Source organism: Cygnus atratus, chromosome 2 (genome assembly GCF_013377495.2).
Source record: "Cygnus atratus isolate AKBS03 ecotype Queensland, Australia chromosome 2, CAtr_DNAZoo_HiC_assembly, whole genome shotgun sequence".
NCBI lineage: Eukaryota > Metazoa > Chordata > Aves > Anseriformes > Anatidae > Cygnus > Cygnus atratus.
The window spans coordinates 129,502,589-129,521,414 of NC_066363.1; the positions used below are offsets into that span (position 1 = coordinate 129,502,589).

Below are 18,826 nucleotides of genomic sequence, written 5' to 3' on the forward strand. Positions count from 1 at the left end.
TAATGCATTACAGTGTTCTTGGAAGGTTCAGAACTGCTTCACAGGAGACCAAAAGCTTTTACAGGGCAAAAAGTTGTCTTTGAGTTGTATATTTGATGATACTGGGGAAGGAAAGAAGGAAGGAAGGAAGGAAGGAAGGAAGGAAGGAAGGAAGGAAGGAAGGAAGGAAGGAAGGAAAATAAATTTTTTTTATTAAGTGTCTGGAAGAGTTTCATTTATGGAAAAGTTATCTTTATATATAGTGAAGACTTTCAATGACTTCTTACTGTGCTTCTGTCTTAATGCTGGTATAAAATCAGTTGAAGATAATACAGACTACAACTTGATTGGTCTGTGGAAGAAACAGATCTTTGATGTGCATTTGAGTGTAGGATTTCTGGGCCATTTTCTTGGCTTTTGGGTTTTCTAAATACAGCTTATGTTGTTTAATATTACTTTACAAGCACCCATAAGTCTCAGCTTGGATTAAAACATCATGTTGGAGAATTCTGGCTATGTTATCTTTTCCTTTTGGTGACCTTCACTGATCAAGGGATTTTAAATACTTTGGTGACTCTGGACCTAAGTAGCCTTGTCTGCATTAAGGAAAGGAATGTAAGAATTCGCTTATATGACTGTAGCTCATGGGAAAAATTATACTGATCTTGAAAGGCTGTTTCTGCTCTTTAAAATGCCATTTTCTATTTCATTTATTGTTGTGTGTAATCTCTGTTTTGTTAAGTGCAAGTAATAGTTAGCTAATGTATAAGGAGACTTCTTTAAACCCACCTCATATTAAGCCGCGCTTTAGCTTTATCAATGTTTTATAGAAAGACTGTGAATTTGAAAATAATAGGCTCTGTGTTTGACAGCTTTCCCTTTACCATCTGCTTTATGTGTTTTCTCAAAACTCCTTGTCATATACTAAGTTAAGAGAAACGAAAAAGCACAGATAAATATTTGGGACACTATTTCATAGTCATATGACTGCTTAGCTTGTCTGTTTGTTAATGTCAAGTTCAGTTTAAGACTACATGATAGTCAAAGGAAAATGAGACAAAGCAAAACAAAACAAAACATAATGAACCTTTACTGTAACTACTACAGAATTTTTCTAAGAGCAATTAAAAAGAATTCTGACCTTGAATCAATAATCCAGTTTGCTTTATATCTTAATCTTGGAAAGATTTAAATGAAGATAATTCAGAACTTGAATTAGATTATTCACAACTCAAACCACAACTATATCTCATCATCTCTATCATATGGATGTGTTTTTCCCATTAAAAATAAAAAGGAAAATACATTATAGATAAACTTCTAACACGAGTAAGGATGGAAGAGAATGTGACAGCAACCTCCCTTGCTGCTATTTGCCAACTGATTCTACTTAAATCTGAATTCTTCAGTTATTATATCAGTTATTAAGGACAGTGAAAGTTTGCCTTTGATTTGGTTTGAGCCGTGATTTAGCTATTTGGAATACAATCAGATGCATGGCACTGCATGTGTGATCATTGGATATGCCGTACACTGAAGCAGCAAGTATTCCTCTGGAATGGAAGCAAGTCTTTGACAAATACTGGAAACAACCACAGAGGGCTTAAAGTTTCTTTTGCTTGGTGGGAAGGGAAGAATGACAAAGTAAGTAACAAAAGCTCAGTCCTGCTAGCTCTGATCATTGTGTACTTGACCCAGCAAAGCATATGCATAGGTTTAAACACATGAATAATCCTACTAAAATCAACACTTTTCCTCAGTAGTATGATGCAAAGAAATACAAACTTATTAAATCCTGTAATCATTTTATCTCTGCTGCATGCATATGATCCGTGGGTGTTGTTTTCAATTTGTTTGTAAAACATTGTTTAAACACTAGCAATTCTTCTGTTTCATCACTTAAAGCCAACTACTTTTTTTTTTTTTTTTTTTTACAAAAACGCTACTAAAAGTCTAAATCAGAGTGGGAAAAAAAAACAAGGATTCATGCTAAGATTCATGATCTGATTTTTAGAAACATTCTCTGTGCATATAGTTCTCTCTTTTGTTATGGTAATTTTACATTATATCTCAAAAAGCATGTGGACAGTGGATTGGTATAATCTAAAAATTCCAGTCGTGAAATAGAATCATCATTTTCATTGTCAACAACGAAGTCATTGTGCTGCATCACCAGTTTTTAATGCGAACAGAAAGGAAAGATATCAGTTAGTATTAAACAAATCTCACTCAACAATTTTTGACCATAACAAAAGCTTTTAACTACAAAAACTATGATTTTAGAAGTGAGAAGCATGTCACAGTTTTTATACCTGTATGCACATGAATTAGAGAAGTGTAGCACAGAATAATATAGGCAATAAGATTTTTCACTAATATTCTAAACATTTGAGCATGCTTCTTAAATGTTATCATATAACAAAACTCTGGACTTACTGAGAATTAGCCATAAAAACAGTCTTTACATAGGCATTTTAATATATTTTTCTTTATAAATTTATATATATATTTATACACACACACGTATATATGTATTTCTCTCTAACTAAGCAGTTTACTCTATGGAGGCACCTTTAGAGTCTCAGGCCAGTGTTGAAGATTTTCTCTGAATTGTGTAAGTGCTTGCACATTTGTAAAACATATATGGATAGAATTTCAATGAAATCCAAATAACCCCATTATTTTACATGTGCAAAAAATAGTCTGACTGGACTGCCAGTCTGTTTGCTATATTTAACAATTAGTTTAATACACAGGCTCCTTGAGGACAAAAGACAGAAGGGCTGCCAATTTTCTGTATGGTTGGTAGATCACTCGTAGCCTCAGGCTAATGAGCTATAGTTTATTTCTCTGACCCCTTCCTGAAATGCCTGTAACGGCGTTTGAAGTGTGGTTCCAGGGTTGCTATCATCCATCCTGATTTCACATTTCTAATTAGGCCAAATATATTCTAATCAAAACAAAGAAAATATGAAAATGCTCTGGTATGAGTGGAGTGATAATGATGCTATTCACTGACAACAGGATCAAAAATAAAACAAGGAAGGGCAACAGTGAAATACAGATGTGTTTTTGGAAGAGATTTCAAAAAGAGCTCAGCACCAAACAGTTCCTATTTAACAGCCTAATGACATTGGTTGCATTTTTAGAAGTCATCAGCACCACTGACAATTTTATTCAAATATGTTAAGGGAAAAAGAGTTCATTGACCCTAGTCGTGGGAACTACTTTTCAAAGTCTGATCTGAAATAATTTACATACTAGATTTAAAGGGCTCTCATAAAATGCATATATATAAAACAACCTCAGATATTCATTCTGATATGAACAAATGGCAGCCTAATAGTTCATGGTAGCACAGTTACCCTGGCCCTGATTCATCAAGCGAGCTCAGACCACACAATGATCCTATCGGTTATCTGTGATGGGGTGCCTCTGTGCACATACATGCACACACGCCTTTAGTGAGAACACATGGAGTGTGAACCTTTGTAGTTGGCGGATTTATCAAGCGGAAATATTTCTTAAATTTATAGGGAGTGTAGGTATATAGGGTGTGAAGGGAGACGCATTCTGCAGCAGAACAGGGGATCATTGTGGGCAGGTGCTTTTCTGCATCAAGGCCACGCGAGGCAGCTGGGGGAGCTGCTAGGACCCAGCAGCCCTCACGAGGTTGGCTGACAAGGCACAGGTGGAGCCAGCAGTCCCCCTGCTGTACATTGCCAGTCCCTAGGGAGCATGAGTGACCAGGAGTGTGGTGAACAGGGTGGGCAAACAAGGCGTGGTGCATCAGTTAGGGCTTGGTGCATCAGTTAGGTTGTGGCGTGGCAGTTAGGGTGTGGCGCGGCAGTTTGCACAGCAGTTCACACAGGGAGGGCGCTCTCACTGCTGTCTTCCAACAGTGGTTGTAACCTGATCACGAAGAGCCCAGCCATGATATCCACCCCGCAGAAAGCTGTGGCCTCTGCATCCCTTGCGGCCTCTCCAGCCACAGTTACCGATGTGGCTAACCCAGACAGAGGTCTCGGGGAAACACGCGGCCAGCCAGGTTTTGGGCTGCAGAATGCCCAAGTCTTCTGTCAGTGTCTGATAGCAGCAGCACTGGGTATGCCTGTGGGAGGTGTGCCCAGGTTGAAGAACTGCTTAGCCTGGTGGCAGAGCTTCAGGAGGAGGTGAGCAGACTGAGGAGCATCAGGGAGTCAGAGAGGGAAATTGACTGGTGGAAGCATACTCTGCCCTCTCTGAGACAGACTCGTGAGCCAGCCACCACACAAGAAACAAAGGTTCCTCTATCCCACCAGGCAGCCACTACACAAAAGAGAAAAGTTCCCCCATCCCACCAGGCAGTAGGAGGGGACCTAGGCCAAGGTGGGGAATGGAAGCAGGTTTCTGCTCTGGGTGGTAGGTGAGCCCCCTCCCTGCTTCACTTTCCCAGCTACCCTTACTCAACAGGTATGAGGCCCTAGAACTTGACAGTCAAGCAAACGATGATAGAAGAAAGCCCATCCAGGTTGGAAGGGGTGCCTAAGGCAAGGCAACCTACCCCCAGCATTACTATATCTTCCATCAAGAAATAAAGAAGGTTTATCATCATAGGGGACTCCCTACTGAAAGGAATAGAGGGCCTGATTTGCCATCTGGACCCAACCCACAGGGAGGCCTGCTGGCTTCCTGGAGCTTGGATAAGAGACATTGCAAGAAAAGTTGTTTGCCTGGTACAGCCCTCTGACTACTGCCCATTGCTGGTTTTTCAAGTTGGTAATGATGAGGTAGCAAGGAGAAATCCAAGGGCAATCAAAAGGGTCTTTAGGGCTTTGGGGTGACTGGTTAAAGGATCGGGGCACAGGTTGTGTTTGCCTCTGTCCTTCCAATAGGAGGGATCAATGTTGACAGGCAGACACGTCTCATCAATACATGCCTCTGAGACTGGTGCCACTGGCAGAACTTTGGGTTTGTTGATCACAGGAAGGTCTACGCAACACCAGGTCTGCTGGCACCAGACGGGATGCACCTCTCTCAGAGGGGAGAAAGGATTTTTGCCCAGGAGTTGTCAGGGCTGATAGACAGGGCTTTAAACTAGAGTTGAAATGGGAAAGGGATAAAACCAGGCCCGCCTGTGATACGCTAAGGGATGGCATGCAAGAATCAGAGGAACTGTGTGCTAGTGAGGTCCTTCGATCTGCTCCACGAGGTGCTGCGTACAATGAGGCACATTTGAAGTGCTTCTACACCAATGCACGCAGCATGAGGAATAAACTAGAGGAGCTAGAAGTCTTGGCCCAATCTCAGAGCTATGATATCATTGGCATAAGCGAAACCTGGTGGGATGAGTCCTGTGACTGGTGCGTTGCAATAGATGGTTACAGGTTCCTCAGGAGGGACATGCAGGGCAGATGAGGCAGGGGGTTAGTGCTGTATGTAAAGGGGGGGCTAAACTGTGTGGAGCTTGCAGTTGGTAATGGCAAAGATGAGAGCCTCTGAGTAAGGATTAAGGGACAAACAAATAAAGGGGATGTCTTCATGGGAGTCTATTACAGACCACCCGGCCAGGATGATGACACCCATGAATTATTATTTGAGGAACCAAGAGATACCTCAAGATCAACTGCCCTTGTCCTTATGGGGGACTTCAACTTGCCAGACGTCAACTGGGATTACCACACAGCTGACACGAGCAGGTCCAGGAGGTTCCTAAAGCATCTCAGTGACAACTTCTTGGTTCAGGTGCTAAGGAAGCCATCTAGGAAAGGTGCCCTCCTAGATCTGTTGCTGGAGAACAGAGAGGGTCTTGGGGGGGATGTGGCAATTGACGGCTGTCTTGGTCATAGTGATGATGAAGCGGTTGAGTTGAAAATTTTTGGTGACAGGAGGAAAACTGCCACAAAAACTTCAGCCCTGGATATGGGGAGAGCAGAATTCAGGCTGCTCAGGGAACTAGTTAGCAAGGTCCCCTGGGAAACTGCTTTTGAAGGCGTTGGCATCCATCAGTGCTGGTCAATCTTTACGAACTGCCTCCTAAAAGGCAGTAATTCCAGAGGTAATTCCAAAGTACCAGAAGTAAAGCAGGTGGGGCAGAAGTCCAGCTTGGTTGACCAGGGATCTTCTTCTGGAGCTTAGGCAGAAAAAGATAGTGTATGGCTGCTGGAAGCAGGGTCAGGCAACACAGAAGGACTACAGGGATGCTGTTTGCATTTGTAGGAAGAAAATTCGTGCAGCCAAAGCCCAATTAGAGTTGAAGCTGGCCAGGTCTGTGGGAGACAATAAAAAAGGCTTTTTTAAATACATGAACAAAAAAGGAGGACCAGAGAAAGCATAGGTCCACTACTTGATGGGGATGGCCACCTCACAAACAAAGACATAGGCAAAGCAGAGACATTAAATGCCTTCTTTGCCTCTGTCTTCAACCCCAATTATAGGCTTTGTGACCCTGGGTGCCCAGAGCTAGAGGACCGTGACGGTGGGAATGATAAACTCCCAGCCAACCGTGAACATGTGTGGGATTTTCTGCTCCACCTGGACCCATACAAGTCCCTGGGTCTGGATGGGATTCATCCCAGGGTGCTCAGAATGCTGGCTGACTTCACTGTTGGACCTCTTTCAATTATTTTTCAATGGTCTTGGGAATCTGGAGAGGTCCCAGTAGACTAGAAGCTGGCAAATGTTGTGACAAAAACGTTGTGACAAGGGCAAGAATGAAGACCCTGGTAACTACAGGCCTGTCAGTCTCACATCAGTGCCTGGTAAAATTATGGAGATTATCCTGGGAGTTATTGAAGTGCACCTAGGGGACAATGCAGTCATAGGTCACAGCCAACATGGGTTCATGAGGGGTGGGTCCTGTTTAACAAATCTGATTTCTTTTTATGATAAGATCACCCGTCTAGTTGTTCAAGGGAAATCGATTGATGTAATCTTTTTGGATTTCAGTAAAGCTTTTGATACAGTTTCTCATAGTATCCTACTGGACAAAATGTCCAGCATACAGCTAGACAAAAACGTCATACGATGGGTGAACAATTGGCTGATGGATAGGCTCAAAGGGTTATGGTAAATGGGGCCACATCAGGCTGGTGGCCAGTCACCAGTGGGGTCCCCAACGCTCCATTTTAGGGCCAGTTCTTTTCAATGTTTTCATAAACAATTTGGATGTAGGACTAGAAGGTGTTTTGAGTAAGTTTGCTGATGATACTAAACTGGTAGAAGTTGTTGACTCTGCTGAGGATGGAAAGGCCAGAGAGATCTGGACAGATTGGAGAGATGGGCAATCACCTACCGCATGAAGTTTAACAAGAGCAAGTGCTGGGTCCTGCACCTAGGAAGGCACAACCCTAGCTATATGTAGAGACTGGGGGGCGAGATGCTAGAGAGCATCCCCGCAGAGAGGAATCTGGGGGTTTTGGTTGATAGCAAGCTGAATGTGAGCCAGCAGTGTGCCCTGGCAGCCAGGAGGGCCAACCGTATCCTGGGGTGCATCGAGCACAGCATTGCTAGTTGGTCAAGGGAAGTAATTTTCCCACTCTAGTCTGCGCTGGTGTGGCCTCACCTTGAGTACTGTGTGCAGTTCTGGGCACCAGAGTACAAAAAGAATGTGAAACTGTTGGAGAGTGTCCAGAGAAGTGCTACAAAGATGGTGAAGGGCCTAGAGGGGAAGATGTACGAGGAGCATCTGAGGCAACTTAGCCTGTTCAGCCTGGAAAAGAGGAGGCTGAGGGGAGACCTCATCATGGTCTACAGCTTCCTCATGAGGGGGAGTGGAGGGGCAGGCACCGATCTATTCTCTTTAGTCATCAGTGACAGGACCCGAGGGAATGGAGTCAACCTACAACAGGGGAGGTTCAGGTTGCACATCAGGAAAAGGTTCTTCACTGAGAGGGTGGTCACAAAATGGAACAGGCTCCCCAGGGATGTACTCATGGCAGCAAGCCTGTCAGAGTTTAAGTGTTTGGACTATGCTCTTAGTCATATGGTCTGAATTTTTGTGTGGACCTGTGTAGAGCCAGGAGTTAGACTCAATGATCCTTATGGGTCCCTTCCAACTTGGGATATTCAATGATTCTATGATTTTATGATTTAACTTTCTGGACACTTTCTTGACTTTCAGTATTTTGGGGGATTTACTGATTACTGCTTAAAATGAAATTCTTTGCAATAAATTCAAGACTGACCAATGCTAATGTGAAAAGTGCTTCAAAACACAGATATCAGGGTTGGTGGTTATTTTCTGTTTTGTTGTTGTTGTTGTTCTGGTTTTCTTTTTGAGTAGAATAATAAATCCAATCAAAAAAATTCTGCCTGAAATAAATTCTTGATCAGTGAAGAGAATATTCAACAAGTTGAATCACAATCGCCACAGTCTTTCAAAATAAGTAACTAAGGATTTAATATGAAATGCATTGTTGAGGATTCTACTTGTCCTAAATCCCCCCCTTTTCATCCTCCCTTCTTTTCTTCTTCTCTCTTCCCTACCTGTCATCTTTGTTCTCACCCTCTCTTTCTCCTCTCCCTTTTTTTTTTTTCCCAGTCTCTTTCTAATTTTCCTTTCATCTGCTCTGTCTCTGCTGCCATTCAAGGTTTCACAGATGAGGTTTGCTATGGTGGTTACTATTGTGTTTCTGCATCTGCTCTGAAAGAAATTTCATTTAAGCTTGAAACAAATGCATGCCGGTGGCCCAGAATTCATTTGCCACAAATGTTTTTAAGAGCCTTGCAAACTGAAATACAGCTTTTGATTCATTGAAATTATTGTGATTGACTCCTAGTCCTCTTCTTCCAGCCTCAGAATTAAGTGTAGATAAATGCAGCTCAGCTTGTTTTGTTCTTGAAATAAGTTTCTACAATGGCACTCGCACCCTGGGACACTTTTTCCCTGGAGGACAGCTTCGCTTTACTGAACTACTCACATTTCGCAAGGCAGTGGCTCAGTTGTGTCAATTCTGCCTGCATCTGCAATATTTTCAAAGGGTCTGAAGCCTGAACTACTTTAGGAGACTTGAAGGAAGCAACCCCTGTGCTTGGCTATCGTATTGCACTGGTGACACATGACACTCTTTGTGTACCTGCCGAGTTCAATATTGTGAAAACTGACGCTCTTATTCTTGAAATGGGCCTTTTGACTGCTTTAAACCTTTACGTTGTTAATGGACATGTTTCTTCCCCAACAGGACTGAATAAACCTCCTTGTTTAACCTCTGTCTCCGTTGTGACAGGCTGTGCTGAGTCCGACACTGAACTGTGCTCTAGTACTGGTGCATAAGAAAAGAAGTGATTCCCATACAACAGGAACTTAGATGTTTGATTTCGTCTGGAAAAAAAAAAAAAAAAAAAAAAAAAAGGCTGTCCTAGGAGCTACAAAAGCAAGAAAAGAATGGCTTCATAGAATGCAGTAACTCCCAGAGTAGGTGTTTCAAACTCTTGCTACTAAGAAAAAAAGAGATGGTTTCATGCATCTGAACTTATGCAAGCTGAATAAAATGATTTTGCAGGACAATCACACACTCCCACAGCCAGGAGGACAGTAAATGCAAGTGATATCTTCTTTTGTCATAGTGATGTCACGTACCACAGGTACTGATTTTGACAAGTGTCCATTTATTCCATTCCTGAGTCCCCCAGCACAGCTAATAACAGATGCTTCTGATGGATACTGTAGAGACACACCATAAAATGGCTGGGGAGAACAGCTTAGAGAGAAAATACTTCTTCAACTTCTTTGTCAGAGGTTAGCTTATTCTGTTTCAAGTTACATTCATAATGTAATTTGAATATTCTGACTGTTTGATACATGGGACAAATTTTGCAGAACATTCTGGGCACATGTTTCAGTCACATGCTTTGTAAAACTCACCAACAGGAGGTCAGAGGCACTTTCACACTGACTCTCTGGATTTATACTTTTACTTAATGTTGCCCAGAGAATGATGATGCTGATTTTGCAAAGCTGTTCTTGGGTCTGTTGTTACTGCATAGTTTTGTTGTGCTTGAGAATAAACCAGCAGACTCTGAAGAGAATTTCTGTATCGTATTGTACACATGAAGTTGGTTGGAAATTGATTTTTTTTTCAATATGGCAATTTAAAAGGATGAAATGATTTTAAGATGCCTGATCTCAAACAGAAGCATTAACTCCATTCCTAGGATACATATTAGTATCCAAACAAGAAGCTGTGGGTTCTGTGGTCCTGCCTGCAATCATTTGCAATCAGACCTTTTCCTCTCAAGTTTATTGCAAACTTCCGGCAACTATGGAAGTGCTGTGTGGTATTTTTACTTGTAACCTATTACCCTCAGACTAATAATACGTTATTTTTCTAAGATAACTAATTCCCAGTAGCTAAAACTAATTTATACATTTGGTGATAAACATTAAAATTGTGATATAAGACAGTTCCTTCCATGAACTTTGTCTAAAATAACTGAATTCTACAATGCATAAAATATTTATTAAGATACATAAAGTTATTGTCTTGCTTTGTTTTGTTTTTATTAAATAAATTAATTGAGGAAGAACACAAAGCTTATATTGATGAAAGGCATCATCAGTACAACCAATGTTGTCAAGAATATTGAATTGCAACTCCATGAAAATTTCTAAGTTTTCAGAAATATTTTCTTCAGGGCATTTTTTTCTTTTGCTAAATCACCTTGGGAGCACAGAGTCTGCTGCTGATATGGTGTTTGCATGTGGGGCCTGAAACCCTGAGAGCCTAAGGAGTAATGAAGGTGGGACCATGGTAGACACTGCTCCCACAATATCAGGCTTTTAGTTCTATGAAACAGTCTAGCAGTTGCTAAAGGAGACAGGTGCCTGGGAAGTGACCTATGCCAACTGTAAGGAAACAGGTGCCTTTATGGCCACCTGTCAGCAGAAGGGCTTCTGAAGAGTTCAGTTCTTGAAGGTAAGAGATTCCCACCAGCCAGCCAGCCAGCCAATTGCATGGAGGGAAAATGAACCACCTACCTTTCTGAAGAGTATCCTAGTGTCTTTTGAAATCACCCTAATTCTTACAGAAGGTTTAAGTGAACCAGCAAAGGAAAAAAAGTTCTTCTGAATAATTTCCAACCAATTTTACCATTTTCCTATGTTGATGAATCTGTATAAAGTGATCTTCATACTGCCAAAATCATAATAAGTATTGAGTTTTGAAGCCACTGCCATAACATAACCACAAATTGAAAAGTTTATAAAATTCTGTAGTATTTTCTAGCCATTTCTCAAAATAAATTTGTATATATAATATAAAAAATATAAAATGCTGTGTGCAACAGTGTAATTTGTTTGCCTTAAATTCTGCTGCCAGATCCTTATTTCCTAATAGATGACTACAGACATCCTTGATCCTTTCAGAATGGCTCTAGTAAATTGCCCTTACATTCTCACAGCAACTAATTAGCAAATAGCCCAAAGCAAACTTTATTTGATGCATTGTTTCAATATCATAATCTAGTTCTTGTTAAAAAGAACTAGAACTTGTTTTGCTCTCAATGGAAATCTGAAAACTAGACTTGAACAATCTACTTCATTTCAATTCTGTGTAATCTGCAGAATTTCTGAAGAAAGAAGCATTCAGCAGAGACAGACTAATCCATGCATTACCCTTAGGCCAATTGGAAAATAGAATGTTCTAATCAGACTTTGAAAAAATGATTGCAAATCCCTAAGCTAAAAGGGTGAAACAAACAAGCAAACAAACAGAAACCTTTTGCTCAACTATATCACAAAACTACCAGGTAAAATGATATGCTTGATACCAGATGCCTCCTACATATATAACATATAGATAACATTGCACATTAATGCTGTGCAAAAACTGATTATGAGAAAAAGATACAAAGTACCTGGGACAAAAGTAGAGGTAAGAATGTATAAAATAATAAACAGTGCCACAGAATTATTTGAATATCTTTTATGGGGCTCACCATTCTTTGATTGCTAAATAAGATAAAAGAAACAGGAAAAGTGGAACTTTTGAAAATAATGGTTATAGTGGAAGAGGGTTTTGACATTGAAGTTATTAATTTTGTGGTGGTAATGAGCTCAGCTAGCCTGAGTTTCAGATGGAGCACCTGACCCCACACTTGTCCCCTACACTAGACTGAACAATTTAACTGGTGCTAATCCAGTTTCAGTGTGCACTCATCCACGTGAGACAGCTGGGAAGTGACTGCCTCAATGTGTCTCAGACTGGGTGGCCAAATCAGTCTGTTCAGGTTCATCATCAGTACAGAACATCAGGGGGCCTTCACCAGACAGCTAGTGGAACAGGCCAGGTCCAAGGTCAATCAGAGAAGTCCATGAAGGTCATTGGGGTGAGCCAGAAGGTAGTGAGGACAGGGCCAGAGACTGGCAGTCTTGAAGCATCACCTGGACAGGGACTGAGGGCTCCGGGCTGGGCTAAAGTGGGGTCCTGGGCATGGGCAGTGTGAGAGGAGGCCCCAGGAAGGATGGGCAGGGAGGCCAGCTCAGGAGCCCTGAAGTAGAGCAACTGGTCACTGTCACAGCCCATTGCAGCTGAAAGCTGGTTCTAATAGACACTCATTAATCCCAGTTATATCACTGTGTAAAATATTATCATTAAGCTGGGTGCATGAAATACAATATTCACATGTTAATGAATGTTGCTCTGGGTTGCTCTGGATCCAGGCATTCCAACTTGATTTCTGATTCACTTCTGGGGAAAAACAAACAAGCAAAAAAACAACAGCACAAAAAAAAAAAAAAAAAAAAAAGAAAAAAGTCCACTTGTGTATTTCAGGCAAGGAACATCAACTGTTTAAATAACCTTTATTCATACTCACCTGACTGATTTGCCTCACTGTCATCATATTAGTGGAAAATTGATTTTGGTTTTCCTTGAAGGGCAGAATAGCAGAATACAAGTGGTGAGGTTCTAGACTATCCTGTAGAAAGGACTCAGCAATTATTTTTCCCAACGGTGCTCCGGGAGTACATTTCAAGTGGATATTTTTTCTGCCACTGACAAAATGACATCTGTGCTTAGGCTCTTTTCCTCCCACAGCATATATGTAAAATTCTGCAAGAAATTAAGTGATAGGCAAGATAGTTGGAGTGCAGGTAGGAGAAAACTCTTCAGCATTTCAAAAATCTCAAAATAAAAGCGGTAGTCAAAAGTTAAAAATAGCTCCATTAACTTGGACTTCCTCAAACAAGCTATGGCATCATACAATTCTTCATTTCAAAGGACTAACTTGTATCTTAGATGAGAGTGATCAGATGTAAGTAGGCTAATGGGAGTAGGAAGATTTTCCAAGTGACAGATTAATATACCAGTTTCAGTATAGCAAGATGGGTCTATTTGTACTACACTGAGGAGTGCTAACCTTCCCCTCAGGAAAACAGGCTCAATTATTTGTGACTAAATGTGTTTTGAGAAAGCTAGTGTCTTACAATAATAGTTGGTTATATGTAACTCCAACTAGTCTGTAGTTACTTATAGTATGAAGATTTGTATATTATCTATTCGTGTTCTGTGCACTTTTATTTTCTCCTGTGTTTTCTTTTATAGATATGGATCTGACACTGTATGATTACTAAAGTTCAGATGACTTCTGCAAAACAAAATCAAGGTATGATGCCTATTAAAAAGACATAACAAACCATTGTGGCAGGCTAGCTTGATCAACTTATAAGACATGTATAGGATCTGTGGGCATCTTTTGATATGTTTGGTCACAAATTACTGCTTGACATCAAGGTTCCTACAGAAAGGACTGCAGTGACTCCTTGCTGCATCTTCTCTTTTCCTCTTTATAATGCACAGAAAGAAAATTCTAAATGACAGATATGACTTCTTGGCAATTCTACGTGGCCAGTCATGAGTTATGTCTTTTTTTTTTTTTTTCTTAAAGATACAATCATAAATGTATAAACAATAGAAAAGGAAAATCCTGAAACAATGTTGACTCAGTGCTTCCACTTATCTCGGCAGAAGTTGCTTTCGAGTATCTTTCCTATTTACATGCTGTTTAATTGCAGAGTGGAGTTGATTTAATAGGTTATGTTTTTCCACTACAGGCATCCAATCTGGGTTATGGACTGGCTTCTTCCCAAATATCTTGTCTGGGGTTCATTGATACAGAAGCTTCTGCATACAAGGAACTGCCTGCAGAGTTGATAAGCAAGCTTCTGATGAGCTACCTTTTCTTCCCAAGTGCAATTTTCCCTTGAATGGTTGTTGATTATGAAGAATATCTTCCCCCTTATATCATTCAGATAAATTTCCTGGGCAAATACCTCTTTAGAAGTAGGTTCCAAGTACTGTGTATTTAACAAAAAGTTGAATTTGCCACGTCCCCATGAACAACACATTTTGCTGCTCCATCCAGCTGCTTTCCTTTTGCTGGTAGTGGCTTTATTCAGTGCTCCCTTTTTTTAACAAGTTAATCAAGTAAAACCTATGAAAAGAATCTAAGACTGTTTTGTTGCTCAAATCAGTATTACGTATTCATGATGAATATCCTAAAATAATTGTAGCCAAAGAACTATTACTTCTAAAATTACAGTTTGGATTTGGAAAGCGAGGGAAATGTTTACAGAAGGATAAATTATTTAATGTTTCTTCAGAGAAAATTGCTAGAGTTTTACTTATCTGGTTAGTTTCACAGAAGAGTAACATTGAATTCTGAGTGCAGGTATTTCTGTGTTTGGACACAAAACACTCCCCTAGAAATATAACTTGCTATTACATCTAACTGAGCAGGAATAAACTTTTTGTGAAGCCTGTGATCTGTTAGAACACTCTGTGAAAATATCTCATGAAATTTGTTTGTTATATGTACCGCATTCTTTTTTCATACATAAAGACACTGACTCTTGCACTTACTTAGTTAAAAAATATTGATGATCTTTCTCACCCTTCAAGAGCTCTTTAGTTTTCAGAAAATGGCTGGTTCTGAACTGAGAGATGAAATCTAAGTCTTGCATACTAAAAATCTGCAAAGAAAGAGGAAGAAGTGAAATAGTTTATCTAGACAATTCTAAAAAAGAAAGAAGCATTTTTATTTGTATTTGTATAATTTGTTTGTTTTTTAATTACATTTAATCATTTTAATGAAATTCTGGTTTCATCCAGCAACAGTACCTCACTGTTTACATTTTGTTAGAACACAAGCTGTCACCATTCAGAAACACTTTTCTTTCTTTGTCTTTGGAACTATGTTGGGTTAAACATTTACCTACCAGTGATCTGCATTTTTTCAGCATTTTTCTACAAATAGTACATATTCTGCTGATAACCTTCTGACCAGATTGAATGGATATATACATTCAACCATCCGTAAACTGAAGAACATTTTCTGATGAAGTTCATGGGTTCAAATTAATCCCTGCATTTCAAGGCCTTTTCTGGATCACATGTCTTCTGCCCCTTGTGCTCTCCCCCTCTCTCCCTCCCCTGGCACTGCCCTGGCTGGTCTCTTCCCACAGCTCAGACTCTCATTTCAGCCCTTATGTGTCATCTCATTGTCTACAGCACGCTGTCTCCTGGCCTTCCTCCAAGGCCTCCACCCATTGACAGCATTGTTTTGTTTGCTGAAGGAAAAGAGCTTGCTTTGAACCTTCCACTTGATCCCCATCAACGATGAAGTCTGAGTGCCACCTCTTAGCAGTACCTTGAAAGATATGCACCATGCTCAGCCCCTCCCTCTGTTGTGTTTGTGTGTGTGTGTGTGTTGTTGTTGTTTTTTTGGTTGGTTGGTTTTTTTCCCCATCTTGCATCACCTATTATTCCATCTGCTGTGACATTGCTTTCATGCATATTGATGGGAATTCAGGAGTTTTGTGTTCAACACACAGGACTGACACAGATTACTTTTTTGTGCGACCTCTGGTAACCCACCAATGAATACACACACATTTCTGGTTCATTTATGCAGATGGATGGGAGGGAATCTGGAAAGCAAGTTGTTAATTAGTGTACAGACTAGGGATACATGTAACCACACAAGTAGATCTACCCTCTTGGCACTTTTCCAAATATTTCTGCATCTTATCTGTTTGCCATTTACTATCCTGCAACCTTTTCAACCACCCCAGTAAACCACTACTCTGTATACATGTAAAACCATCTTACAGATTTAGCTACCAAGGGAACTCATGATACTGAGATTCCTGCTGGAAATATCCTTTTCCTACAGGGAGTGAAATAGTAATTTTGACCAGCTGTACAAAAGGGCTTTTTAGAGCTGCTGGTTTATGTCAGACTACAGTCTTATACCCTTAGCACAGGAGAGAGAAAGGCGAGGCATGTATCCAAATCTAGAAGAGGACTGGAGCAAACCACCACTCCAGAGGACCTCTGACTAAAACCAGAGTGAATACTCAGTCTAGATCATGTCTTTTTGCAGGTAAAGAGATTGGTGGCTTCAGTTATAAATGCATTTTATATCAAATTGGTGGAACTGCAAGAATATGACCTCATAACCAGCTGCAAATGGGCTGCAGCTTATAAATATGAAGCTGTGTTATCCTGTTAATGTACTATGTTAGAGTAACATAGAAGAGTTTGTGATAAATTGCAGAACATTCATGGCCTTTGAACTCCAGATGTAAGCTCTGCCTTTTATGGGTTGTGGGAAATCTTGGGATTTTGACTGGGGGGGAAAAAAAAAAAAAGTAAAACACGTCTCTTCTATTTTGGTATAAAATATTACATGACAACACACAGGTCTTCCTTCAGTTAGGGTTCAGATGAGGGATCCTTTTCCTCCATGAAGCTGTCTTTAAAACAAAAGTGGTATGCTATTCTAAACGTAAAAGATAAAGCCTTAAAATTAAATAGATAAAATAAGTAATGGACAAATGTGAAATATACAGACAATTAAAGAAGGAAGGAGAGAAAGTAAGATAGAACGGGAGAGAGACAGAGGGAGGAAGAATGTGAGAGGTGACTTTCTGTATAAAAAAAAAAAGCATGCAGAAATGAAAAAAAAATCAAAATATTTGATAATTAGTATGAAAGGTATTTGGCTACTGGCATTTTCTTTGTAATGTTTTATTTATGAAAATAGTTTTATAAATAAAATGCTACAGGCTTTTTTTCAAATTGATATTATGCAGATTGCAGTGGTACTGAACATCCAGCAGCAGGGAAAAATAATGATGAACATAGACATCTTGGTATGAAGTGTATGTATAGCCTTATTTTACAGCAAGCACTTGCTGAAGCTACCATGCAGCAAGCCAAATTCCACATATTGGTATCATGATGTGTATTAAAAAAATATAAGAATGGGTTTATTTTTTTCTGTGAGATATTCTGTGTTTTTATAGGCTGGTTCATTTAGACTCTGCTGTGAAATACCTTAAAAGGTAACACAGTATTCTGACTACAGCAGTAATTTATTACACCAGTTAATCTTGTAAAATTGCCCTCTGGATGTAATAATTTGTTATTCTTTTATTAGGCCTTCTTCTGCATACCATGTTTATCATAAAGATGTCACCAGTGTGATGCCTAGCAACCAGTACAGTGTTCCGGAGGTGTTTGCATACATTTTCCTGAGGGAGAGATCTGCCTTGTCCCTGCTTGGGAGAGCTGTCAGTGTATTCTGATGTATGAGGGATAAAAGGAGTCCCTGCTGCAGTCTCCAATAAGCTGAAGTCACGGCCTGAAAGCACTGACTTGGGCATCACTATGCTGTGTTAGAAAATGTGTCAATTATCAGATGGACTGCCTAAGGGTATCGCCTGGGTCTAGGTCATAAAACCATCAGGACCAACGGGGAAAAAATTGATGAGGAAGTAAGTTGAATTAATTGATAACTATGAGGACTGTATGTGAAATGTATTCTGTATAACCTAAACTCAGACATTTTCTCCCTTTCTTTCAGGTTAACCAATGAATATATGCCTCCCAATTTTGGCCCAGTACCACTACCATCTATCCAGACTTGTAATATTTTACCAACTTTTTCATTATTTAAAAAAAAAAAAAAAGTGAAACAACAAGAAGCTATAAAAATAGAAGTAAAATCATGTTAATATTTTATAGCTATTTTTCTATTATTGCAATTTCTAATATACTGTGCATTTGTTTGTATGTGAATACAGTGGGGACCACTTAAATATCTAGCCTGAGGCCTGATTCATGAAAGCTTTATGCACCATTTATGTAGGTATCTGTGGCATTCACTCAGAAAAAGTAAGGAATACATATTTTATAGTAAAGTTTATTCCTGTGCACAACCCACCTCCAGTAGCTGTCTGTAACAGAAATGGGAAGAACATCAAGGGTCCTCTAAATATCTGAGCAATTCAGAATTTTAGATATAATAATTGGCAGTGATTATCCTGTTGTAGCCTCGAAGTGCAACACTCTCCACATGAGTACTGGGGCCTCATTTCTGCCGTTCAGAGGCATGTATATAACATTACTGACTCATAATGAGCTACATACTTTGGCAGGACAACAGAATTTGGTTGTCCTGTCACACACAAGCACTTTTTTTACCACTGTTTTTTTCTGAAAACAGCCTTTTCAACACCTTTGTGTGAAGAAGAAGTGTGGAGAAAAGAGAGAGTGTGTAATAAAGTGACTTGTCAAAGTCACACGAAAACTCTGTTATACAGATGAGAATCAAAACCACTCTGTCCATTACTTTAATTACACATCTTTCCTTCCTCTCAGGTCTCTTGAGACAAAGTATTTCCTAAATATCTACCATCTTTAACATGTTCATTTCTTAGATTCATGAATCTAGTTCTTCTCATAGGAAAGCAAGCTACCCACATGTAGGTCTCCACAATTTACAATTACCTTACAGTTGCTTCAGGAATGCTGCTGCACTGTGAGAGTAGTGTCATGCTTTGGCTCTGAATGCAAAGTCAGTA

The 18,826-nt window shown here is 40.0% G+C and overlaps 1 long non-coding RNA gene across 3 annotated transcripts in view; it reads left to right on the plus strand.

The window, feature by feature from the left end:
• Positions 1 to 18,826, plus strand: part of LOC118247872 (uncharacterized) — a 49,803-nt gene that overhangs the window by 30,950 nt on the left and 27 nt on the right. Inside the window, exons 2-6 of one of the 3 annotated variants that reach the window (XR_007707838.1) lie at positions 9,186 to 9,373; positions 13,503 to 13,563; positions 14,012 to 14,240; positions 17,401 to 17,737; positions 17,827 to 18,826. The exon at positions 17,827 to 18,826 is cut by the window's right edge and continues 27 nt beyond it. This is a non-coding gene — a long non-coding RNA (uncharacterized LOC118247872). Of the gene's footprint in view, positions 1 to 9,140; positions 9,374 to 13,502; positions 13,564 to 14,011; positions 14,241 to 17,400; positions 17,738 to 17,826 lie in introns of all 3 variants that reach the window. The other 2 variants (XR_007707837.1, XR_004778601.2) reach the window with 2 other exon arrangements.